Raw genomic sequence first — 11368 nt, 5'->3', positions numbered from 1 at the left:
GCCCCCAATGCCTAGCTCTCAGGCGTTCCAGAAGGATACCGATATTGAATGCCACCGAGATGTCCAAGAACACCAGCAGGGTCACACTTCACCTGTCGATGCCCAGACGGAGATCATAGATTAATGCGACCGTGGCAGTCTCAACTCCGTATCCTGCCCTGAAGCTGGTTTGAAATGGGTCCAGATAATTGGCTTCATCCAAGACAGCTTGGAGTTGGAAGGCAACTGCCCTCTCAATCACTTTGCCCAAGAATGGTAGAAAGGAGACCAGTCTTTAGTTATTTTTCACCAGGGGTCAAGGGAGGGTTTTTTCAAGAGCGGTTTTACCATCGCCTGTTTTAGCTCTGATGGAAATTTACCTTTCCTAAAGGATGCATTAATTATAGATCTTAATAAAGTTTTTACTTACTGTGCTCCCTGGGCGGTTAACCATGATGGGCAAGGATCGAGAGGGTAAGTTTCCTCTGTACACTTCCAAGTAGCTTGTCCACTTCATTGGTATTTACAAGCTCAAAATGATCCAGTTTAACATAGTCCACGGAGTGACTGTAATGGGTCCCTGCTTCTCCCCTTTAGATCCATCATTTTAACCAATACCTGGCAGAGGAGGTGCCAGAAAATGAGGGAGTCAAGCTTCTACAGCCGGACAGAACGCAACAGCCTCACAGAACCGCCACGGCCTCACAGACAGCCGGGGGGGGGGGCGCGTGAGGTTGAGAGAGGGGACCAAATTTTAACATTTCCTTTCCTTCTTACTATTGTTCCATTTATTTATTTATTTCACTTGCTGCAAGGGACGGATGCCATCACCCCAAGCAGCAGCCCTATGTATGACCGCTTGCTTTCCCCTTCCTTCCACTGGCCTTTCACCAATTTTAGATTGCAAAGTCATTGGGCAAGAGATCTGTTCTCTTGTGATGAGGTGACGAGTTCAGTTTTAAGATGGTTGTTTTATTTATTTATTTAATATTTATTAGAGAATTTAAAATTTACAAATACATACAATTACTGTATTAAACAGATATGTAAAACCTTGAATATACAAAATTAGGTGACTTTAGATTCGTTGTTCACATTAGTTCCCAATAAATTCGTCTTTTACTTCATACCACTTGTGTCTGACTTCAACAAAGTTTGTAATTTTCCCAGAGTTCATTTGTAAATTATTTTAAATCATTTACATGCCTCATTTGTTTCGTCAAGTCATTTTCTACTTAGGACTTTTTGTCTGTATAATTACTTAATAATTTACATACATCCACAAAGAAATAGATATCATAGAATGAAGCCAGACTAATAACATTTGAACACTCAAGAGCACAATTCTTTGTGGGTTTTCCGGAATATGTGGCCATGTTCTAGAATCATAGAATCGTAGAGTTGGAAGAGACCGCAAAGGCCATCCAGTGCAACCCCCTGCCATGCAGGAAATCCAAATCAAAGCATCCCTGACAGATGGCCATCCAGCCCATGTTGGAAGACCTCTAAGGAAGGAGACTCCACTACACTCCAAGGGAGTTTGTTCCATTGTTTCTTCCTGACGTTTCGCCAGCATCTGTGGCTGGCATCTTCAGAGAATGCTGGCATAGGAGTGAGTGGGGTGTGTATACTGTGTGACCCTGTATACACTCGCCCCTCCACATTCGCTGAGGTTAGGGACACAGGAACCCCGGGAATGTGGAAAAGCCACAGATAACAAAAACACTATGTTTTTACCTAAGAAAACGCCTCTCTAGGAATCTCTAGATCCTCCAGTGCAACTCTATGGTCAACATTTGCTGGACATTGACCATTGAATTGCACTGGAAGAGCTATTAATTCCTAGTAGAGTGTTCTCCCTAGGAATCTCTAGGTCCTTCAGTGGGCCTTTTGGTTAAAGTTGGCCATAGAGTTGCGCTGGATGATCTAGATATTCCTAGAGATAACATATTAATAAAATCTGTGAATAATCAAAGCTGTAAAAGTCAAAGTCACAAGTGAGAAGGGATGAGTGCATACTGTATACCCCACTCCTATGCTAGCACACTCTGAAGATGCCAGCCACAGACGCTGGTGAAACGTCAGGAATAAACTCTTCCAGAACACAGCCAGAGCCCGAAAAATCCACTAGAAACTATAGATTTTGGCCATGAAAGTCTTCGACTTCACATCAAACTGTTGACTTGTTCTATAAGCCTATGACTTCTTTTTTAAAAGGGTTGTCCCTTCAGTGTCCTGGAACCAAAACCTAGTGCCAACTTCTTTTTGCTTCTTTGGTTTTGTTTCCCCAGATGCAGCTGGCTAGCCCTCCATGTCTCCTGGGCTTTTCCCATTATCTGTGCCTACCTTCTTATCCCAACCATTCTTTACTTCCTCCTCACCAATTTCACAGACACAGGAATCTTCTACAAAGGTAAGGCATGGAGCTGTTACACCTGGCAGGCAATATGTAGATATTTTCTTTAATACCATGGCAGTGAACGTTTTAGACAAGTGGTACCACAGGTCAGATATCAGCAAGCAAAGGGATCTTGCAGCACTTTTGAGACAAACAGATAGATAGATGTTGGTAGCATGTGTTTTTGTAGACTGAGCTTTAGGCAACATCCTTGATTTGTCCTCCAATAACCATTGTAAAAACTGATTAAGGCTGCATCCTCACTGCAGAAATAATCCAGTTTGAAACCAGTTTAACTGCCATGGCTCAATTTGAATTTCAAAAAATTTAATACATTGATCTCCACTTTTGCATGTTGTTTTTCAGACGTTTGTGTAAAGAAGAAATAATATGACATCAACCTCAACGGAAAGTCACCAAAACCCACTCCTTTTTATTTTCAGTTTCTGCATGTGATCCATCCCATGTAATAAACTCCCAAGTCTACAAAAGCTCATACTACAACTTCTTTTGCACACTTAGAGACGAAACAGATGGCCCAAATACGCCATGTTGGTGCCAACTTCAGGGTTAGGAACTGCATGGCAACCACACAGTCCCTAACCCAAGCATGACATGCTGCCGCTATAATGGCGGTGTCCTGTCCATATAGGTGTCACCATTATGACGTAAGCGACACACGACGTCTGCACGGCGGCATGCATCGCTTACATCGTGAGTGCACCAGTGGCATACTCACAATGTCACTCTGGCACCCGAAAAAGAACCCAGAAACACCAGGTTCTTTTTATTCTGGTGTGATGGCGTGAGGTTTGGGGGCTGCGCGATCCCTCCAAAGTAAAAATGGGCGCCTGCAGACCACCATTTCACGGTGGTCTGTACTAGGCCTTAGTCTCAAAGGTCCTATGAGAACTCTTTGCATACTGATATTCCAGAGTAACACAGTCTCTGAATTCTTGTTGTTGTTGCTGCATGCCTTTTTGACTTATAGCAATCCTAAAGTAAGCCTATCATAGAGTTTTCTTGGCATGTTCTTCAGAGGGGATTTGCCATTGCCATCCTCTGAGGCTGAGAGAGTGTGATTTGTCCAAGATCACTCAGTAGGTTTTTATGCTCAAGCAGTGAATCGAACCCTGGCCTCTACAGTCGTAGTCCAACACTCAAATCACTACACCATGCTGGCTCTCGTCTCTGAATTTTACCCCCATGAATATCACAGAGGTTTGAAAACTGGCCCTATAGTACCCTAAAGGCACCAGATTTGTCTGATCTTGGAAGCTATGCAGGGTCAGCTCTCTTTAGTACTTGGATTGGAGACCACCTGTAAATCCCGGGTGCTTTTGGTTATATTTCAGAGAAAGGAACTGCCAATATCACCTTGGAGTATACCCTGTCTGTGAAGACACTATGAAATTCATGGGGACACCATAAATCAATATGCACATTCACATATCCTCTTCCCATCCTGAATATGAAGAGGTGTTGGCAAATTTGTTCAAAAACCAAGGAGAATGAAATTCCACCCCATTTGCACCATCCGAGTTCAACAGTGCAGCTATTTCCAGCATGGAGAGGACCAATTCTGTATTGCATAAAATTATATAGCTTTTTAAAAATGAGAAGCCTCCCAGGAGAAAATAGCTGGCAACTCTAACTTGCAACACAAGGCAGTTGAATGCAATTTTTTTTTAAGATTGTAAGCCTGAGGGCAGGGAACCGTCTGACTAAAAGATTGTATGTACAGCGCTGTGTAAATTTACAGCGCTTTATAAATAAAGGTTAATAATAGTAATAATAATAAAAGAAACTGAAGCCAGACTAATAAAAGTTGAATAGTCAGAGCCCAAATGGATAAATCTGTCTGTCCTGGATTCTCCACCAAATTTTTAAAATCTCAGATTCTTTTCAGCCTTATGGTAAAAAAAATGTGTATTTTGGTCAATTCTGATAAAAAACAAATAGAAAAGAATTCATCACTCATTCCTAGTCTAGACCAGAGGGTTACCCGGGGCAGCTGGTGACTCACATATCAATAGGACAGTGAAACCACTCCCTCTTGTATCTAAACTTTAACAGACCCGTGCAATGTGCCAAACATATTTGGTGGAAATAGAGTTCAGTGGCTAGGGTTTGTTGTTGTGTGCCCTCAAGTCATTTCTGACTTATGGGGAACTTATCATAGGGTGGCAAGTTTCTTCAGGGAGAGTTTGCTCTTGCCATCCTCTGAAGCTGAGAAAGTGTGACTTGTCCAAGGGCAACCAGTGGGTTTCACGTCCAAGCTGGGAATTAAACCCTGGTCTCCAGAGTCATAATCTAATGCTCAGACCCTATGCCAGCTGACTCTCAACGGCTAAGGCAGCTTCCTTTAAATTCAGAGTAGAACCACTCCCAGGAGGACCAGATGCCATAACCCTAAAAGGAGGACAAGGCACCACAAAATGTAGGACATTCCAGAAAAATGTAGGCTATTACAAAATAAAAGCTAAAAACACCCATAGAAATATAAATTCATGCTTCTTAGTCATGCTCAAACTGGAGGATGGCTTGGAATTCCTCTGGGACAGAAGGTTGAAATGTTGGACATGTCCTGGAAAAGGAGGCCATCTGGTCACCCTGATCAAGACCACTTTTTGAATTGTGATGTCCAGAACTGGACACAATATTCCAGGTGTGGCCTGACTAAAGCAAAACAGAGTGGCACTATTACTTCCCTTGTTCTTTCTTATTCCTTCTGACCCTCTCACGATTTCCTTTAGCCCTTTTCCAGATCCAAAGGTTCACCAATATGATCAGCCATGTAGCAGCTACAGGCTTCCCCTGTCGTTGGGGCAGTGAATTCACTCTGGTTTCTTTCCTGGATTTTAAAGGAGCAGACCAAAGTGCTGAATCTCATTGAGGTGTAAAATTCAACACCACGGAGAGGTCTGGAGTGACTTCAGCTTTCACTGAAACAGAAACCACCAGCCACTACTGCCTTCCAGAGTTAGAATTCAAAGATACAGTAGTCTGCAAGATCTGTATGGAAGGAGATCTTATAGCACCTATTGGAAGGACTGTCCCAAGAGAAAGGGGAAAGGGGACAGACAGGCAGGAGGGGCTGCTACTCACCACCAATGCCGCACGTGGCATCACTCGCGGGGGAGGTCTTCGAAAAATCCACCTCTGTAAGTGCTGAGGGCAGAGCAGGAGAAGAAAGGGTCAAGTGGGGAGGGAGACCTCCTGGCAGCCAAATCCAAGGTAAGCCATAGCAAACGGACCCCACCCACCTCCTACTTGCTCACCATATAGTGCCCAGCCCAGTGCCGGTAGCACCACTGGTGCTGCTGGCACTACTGGCGCTGCCGGTACTGCTGGAGCCACAGGTGCCTCCTCCTCCTCCTCCTCCTCTTCCTCCTCAATAATGACTGCCATTTTGGCAGCTTGTTGCACTACAGTGCTACCTCGGGTTACGAAATTAATTCGTTCCGCGGCGCCGTTCGTAACCCGATACATTTCGCAACCCGAAAAGGCTTTCCGTTAGCGCTGGAAAGCCGCTAGCCGCGCTTCGCATTTAAATTTCGCGCCGAAATGAATTTCGTAACCCGAAAAATCTTTCGTTACCCGGAACAGTTTTTTCCAATCTAACTTTTTCGTACCCCGGAAATTTCGTAACGCGATCAATTCGTATCCCGGGGTACCACTGTACTTGAAAAACTGCCCTGGCTACCCTCCTAGCCAAGACTGATGATGTGGAAGTCATCATGGACACTCTCCTTCGCCTTACACTAGGAGAGACAGAGACAGGAAAAAACTTGTCAAAGGTATCAAAGTCAGCGGGACAGGGGAGACTGACAATCAAAGGCCTGTTACAGACTGCCAAAATAAAGCTGCATCAGGTCTCTTTGGAGGTATGCTATTTAAATGATGCATGGGTCCTAAGAGTCCGGAGGTCACGCCAAAGCCACACTCCATTCCTAAGCATAGGAGTGCAGCTTTGGTGCAGCTTCCGGATTCTTAGGATGCATGCATCATTTAAACAGCATACCTCCAAAGAGACCCACCTGGAATATTGTGTTCAGTTCTGGGCACCACAATTCCAAAAGGACATTGAGAAACTGGAGCGTGTCCAAAGGAGGGCGACTAAAATGGTGAAAGGTCTGGAAACCTTTCCTTATGAGGAACGACTCAGGGAGCTGGGGATGTTTAGCCTGGAGAAGAGAAGGTTAAGAGGTGATATGATAGCCCTGTTTAAATATTTGAAGGGATGTCATATTGAGGAGGGAGCAAGCTTGTTTTCTGCTGCTCCAGAGACTAGGACCCGAAGCAATGGATGCAAGCTACAGGAAAAGAGATTCCACCTCAACATTAGGAGGAACTTTGTGACAGTAAGTGGAGTGTAGTGGAGTCTCCTTCCTTGGAGGTCTTCAAGCAGAGGCTGGATGGCCATCTGTTGGGGATGCTTTGATTGGGATTTCCTGCATGGCAGGGGGTTGGACTGGATGGCCCTTGTGGTCTCTTCCAACTCTATGATTCTATGATTCTATCTATTCTATGACCCGAAGCAGCTTTATTTTGGCAGTCTGTAACAGGCCATAGTGTCCAGATCAAGGGAAGTAATAGTGCCACTCTATTCTGCTCCGGTCAGGCCCCACCTGGGATTTCATTGCATTCTGCATCTCCCTCTCAAATTTAAGGTCTGAGACTATCCTACTGCCAGATTGCCCACCGTGTCCTGAATGTGGTATTTTATTGTGGTTTTAATATTTGTAATTTTATATTGTTTTTAGCTGATGTTTTAATATTTATTATTATTTCAATATGTTTTAAAAATTGTTATTGTGATCTGCCTTGGGTCCCTTTGGGGAGAAAGGCTGGATAGAAATTAAGTAAATAAATAAACTGTCCTGCAAGCAGAAGTTACTGGATCCCTTCTCATGTCCTTCAATATTTCAGTGGACCACATCTTCCCAAAGAACATCAGAGTATTTTAAAGAATTCGTAAAATATTCAATTTTAATAATGTATTATTTTAACCTTTTTGAAATTGTTTTAACCTTTTGAAATTGTTTAATTGCTTTATAAACGTTGTAATTTTTAACGTTTCATATTGTTTTAACTTGGACTGTTTTAAATTTGTTAGCCACTTTGAGTCCCTATGCCAAGAGGAAGATGGGATATAAATAAATAGAGATGATGATGATGATAATGGGGTCATAATGGAAAATGGAAGACGGACTTCTGGTTATGATGGCAGCCAAGCAGTCGCCCAGAGTTGCGAATCTGAAGTGGTGCCAATAGCCTGTTTTAAAAATTAGCATCATAGAATAGCAATAGTAGGTACTGTGTATACTCATGTATAAGTCTAGAAATTTTAGTCAAAAAATTGACTCCAAAAACCTGGATCGCCTTATCCATGGGTCAGTGTAAATCCTGTACTCTTATTTAAAAAGGGAATAGTCCCTGGTGAAAGGCAAGAGCATAATCTGTCCTGCATGCACTGACCCTTTTCTATTCTTCCATCCACCCATCCTTTAGGACAGTGACGGTGAACCTTTTAGAGGCCAAGTGCCCAAACTGCAACCCAAAATCCACTTATTTATTACAAAGTGCCATGTCCCCCTGGCTTTCTAGTAACAAACTCTGGCAAACTCTATGCTGGGGCGATGGCACATGTGCCCACAGAGAGGGCTCTGAGTGCAACTTCTGGCATGCGTGCCATAGGTTCGCCATCACTGCTTTAGGATGAGCAGAAACAGTTATGTCTGCTGGAATTTTGTAAGTTCTTTAGCATTGTTTTCCTTTGCTTCATCCTTTAGATCTTTTCTTACATGCTCCTAAGTTTTACCCTTGACTTACCCATAGGTCATATAAAAATCCATAATTTGGGCCCCAAAACCTGCCCTCAATTTATACATGAGGTTGACTTATAGTCAAGTATATATGGTAAGTTATACAGTATTCAGCCAAATTTAGAAAAAACAAGCCCTAACATGATTAGCTGAACATTCCTATTTTACTCACAATAGAAATGATGCTCTGGATCTTTGGATCTTCCTGGGAAGCTGGAAGCCTAGACCCCATTGCCTTGCTTACAACCAAGCTTCCCTATAGATGGTGAAGCAGGCTCCCTCTCCACCAGTCCCAAAACTCACTTCATGCACTCTATTGATCTCTCCATCAGGTTCTCTTGTGCTTTAGTCTTGTATCAGCATAGTACTGTGTTTGATAACCTCTGCCTTTGGGGCCCAGCTAGCCGGCAAGGCCTTCTCCGAGGTGGAGGATGCTCCTCTGCCTCTGGAGAAGGCCTTGCCTGCCGGCAGGGCCCTAAACATAGAGGCCATGGCGCCAAGGCCTTCTCAAAGGCAGAGGACGCTCCTCTGCCTCTGGAGAAGGCCTTGCCGCAGTGGCCTCTCTCTTTGGCGCCCAGGCGGCCTGCAAAGGTTTCTCACAACCGGCTGGCCAGTGTGCGGCTCCACTGCCGCTGAAGGAGAGGCCTTAAGGCCTTGCTCCTTAGGGCTCAGTTGGCTGGCTGAGGCCCCGCTCTGCCTGGTAGGTAGGAATGGAGGCCCTGCCCTGAGCCCTATCCAAGGCCAGCAAGGCCTAGTGAGGCAGCTAGGCCTTGGAGGCCACCACTGCATATTTGTGGTGGCAGTGGCGGGGGGACTGGGCCGGGACATTCAAAACGGTCCAAAACCGTGAATGTCCCGGCAGAATCCAGGATGTAGCAACCCTATTTAAACAGCATACCTCCAAAGTCACCCGAAGCAGCTTCGTTTTGGCCTATCTGTATGGGGCCTTTTGCAGTCTATACAGCCAGTGTTGCTCTGGTGACCTCAGTCACTCCTACTCACACAGGCAGGAGGGTAGGACATCATTCAGGGGGGAGTGTCCTCCTTATTTTACGTAGGACGGATAGGTCGAGGAAGTCCTGCTATCAGCAGAATCACCGCACCCAGCGCCCAGAATAACAGACGAAGAGGACAATGCATGGAGTTCACAGCTCACAGCTATATGGCTCTTCAGCTACTGACTGCTGAGGGGAGAGCAGGGCCTGGTGAGGGCGTGTGTGACATCAATTCACCTCCTCTGGACCCCACAACAAACTCCAACTCCCAGAATTCCATAGCAAAGAGCCAGACAAAGAGTTAAAATGATGCCAAACCAGAATTCCATCCCTTGGACTGTTTTATTTTGCAGCCTACACAGCCAGTTTCTGTGGTGGCCTCAGTCACTCCTACTCACGCAGGCAGGAGGGTGTGACATCGTTCAGAGGGGAGCATCCTCCTTATTTTATGTAGGACGGATAGGTTGAGGAAGTCCTGCTATCGCCAGAATCACAACCCTTGGACTGTTTTATTTTGGGAGCAGGACTAAGAAGCATGCTCTGAACTTTGACTCGTGTCCTCCACTTTTCTCAAAGGTCCTCCATTTGGTTGGGAGGACGTCTGTCCCTTACAGCCAGAGATGAGAAGGCTTAGAGTTCAAGGAGGAGTAGGCATTTACCAACTTCTATCAAAGAGGCTGCTCTCTCCCCTTGAATGATAGGCCTCTGAAAGAGTTCCCAGTCCCAGTGGGAGGTGTGTGCATGCACATGCGCACAAGTACAAAAGTAATTGTATGGTTGGGGGTCACCACAATATAAAATGTGGGCTAGACAAGGCAACTGTTACGTGGATTTGTAATTGGTTGACTGGACAAACCCAAAGGGTGCTCAACAATGGCACCTTTTCATCCTGGAGAGAAGTGACCAGTGGAGTCCCAGAGGGCTCTGTCCTGGGCCCAGTACTGTTCAACATCTTTATCAATGACTTGGAGGAAAAATTGGGGGAATACTTATCAAATTTGCAGATGACACCAAATTAGGAGGAATAGCTAATATTCCAGAGGACTGGATCAAAATTCAAAATGACCTGAATAGACTAGAAAGCTGGGCCACAGCTAACAAAATGAACTTTAACAGGGAGAAATGTAAGGTACTGCACTTAGGGCAAAAAAAAATGAAATGCACAGATATAGGATGGGGGACACCTGGCTTAAGGAGACAACATGTGAAAGGGATCTAGGAGTCCAAGTAGACACAAGTTGAACATGAGTCAACACTGCGATGCGGCAGCTAACAAGGCCAATGTGATTTTAGGCTGCATCAATAGAAGTATAGTGTCTAGATCAAGGGAAGTAATAGTGCCACTATATTCTGCTCTGTTCAGGCCCCTCCTGGAATACTGTGTCCAGTTCTGGGCTCCACAATTCAGAAAGGACATTGAGAAACTGGAGCGTGTCCAAAGGAGGGCGACTAAAATGGTGAAAGGTCTGGAAACCATGCGCTATGAGGAACGACTTAGGGAGCTGGGGATGTTTAGCCTGGAGAAAAGAAGGTTAAGAAGTGATATGATAGCTCTGTTTAAATATTTGAAGGGATGTCATATTGAGGAGGGAGCCAGCTTGTTTTCTGCTGCTCCAGAGACTAGGACCTGGAGCAATGGATGCAAGCTGCAGGAAAAGAGATTCCACCTCAACATTAGGAGGAACTTCCTGACAGTAAGGGCTGTTCGACAGTGGAACACACTTCCTCGGAGTGTAGTGGAGTCTCACTCCTTGGAGGTCTTCAAACGGAGGCTGGATGGCGATCTGTCGGGGATGCTTTGATTTGGATTTCCTGCATGGCAGGGGGTTGGACTGGATGGCCCTTGTGGTCTCTTCCAACTCTATGATTCTATGAAAGGGTCACGGCATTAGAAAGGCTGGGAACCCCTGGTCTAGGCGACCAAAAGCTTCATGTTTGTCTACAGTTGCCTAGATTTCCCAGAATCCCCTAGCACTGAGCCAGGGCAGTTAAAGCCGTCTCAGACTGGATTATTTCTGCAGTGTGTTTTGGACCTTTCAGAGCAATGGAAAGAAGTTGGTAGCATTGGCATCTTAGGAAGTAGACTTGAATCTACGAAGGTCCATGCTGCCGACTTCTTTCTTTCATATAGTTGAAAGGTGCTACAAGACTTCTTTACATACTGGTTT

The sequence above is a fragment of the Sceloporus occidentalis genome, unplaced genomic scaffold (assembly GCF_023333645.1).
Source record: "Sceloporus occidentalis isolate IW3139 unplaced genomic scaffold, rSceOcc1.0.p SCAF_2, whole genome shotgun sequence".
NCBI lineage: Eukaryota > Metazoa > Chordata > Lepidosauria > Squamata > Phrynosomatidae > Sceloporus > Sceloporus occidentalis.
The sequence above is the reverse complement of the archived record's forward strand: the minus strand, read 5'-3'. Positions refer to the sequence as shown.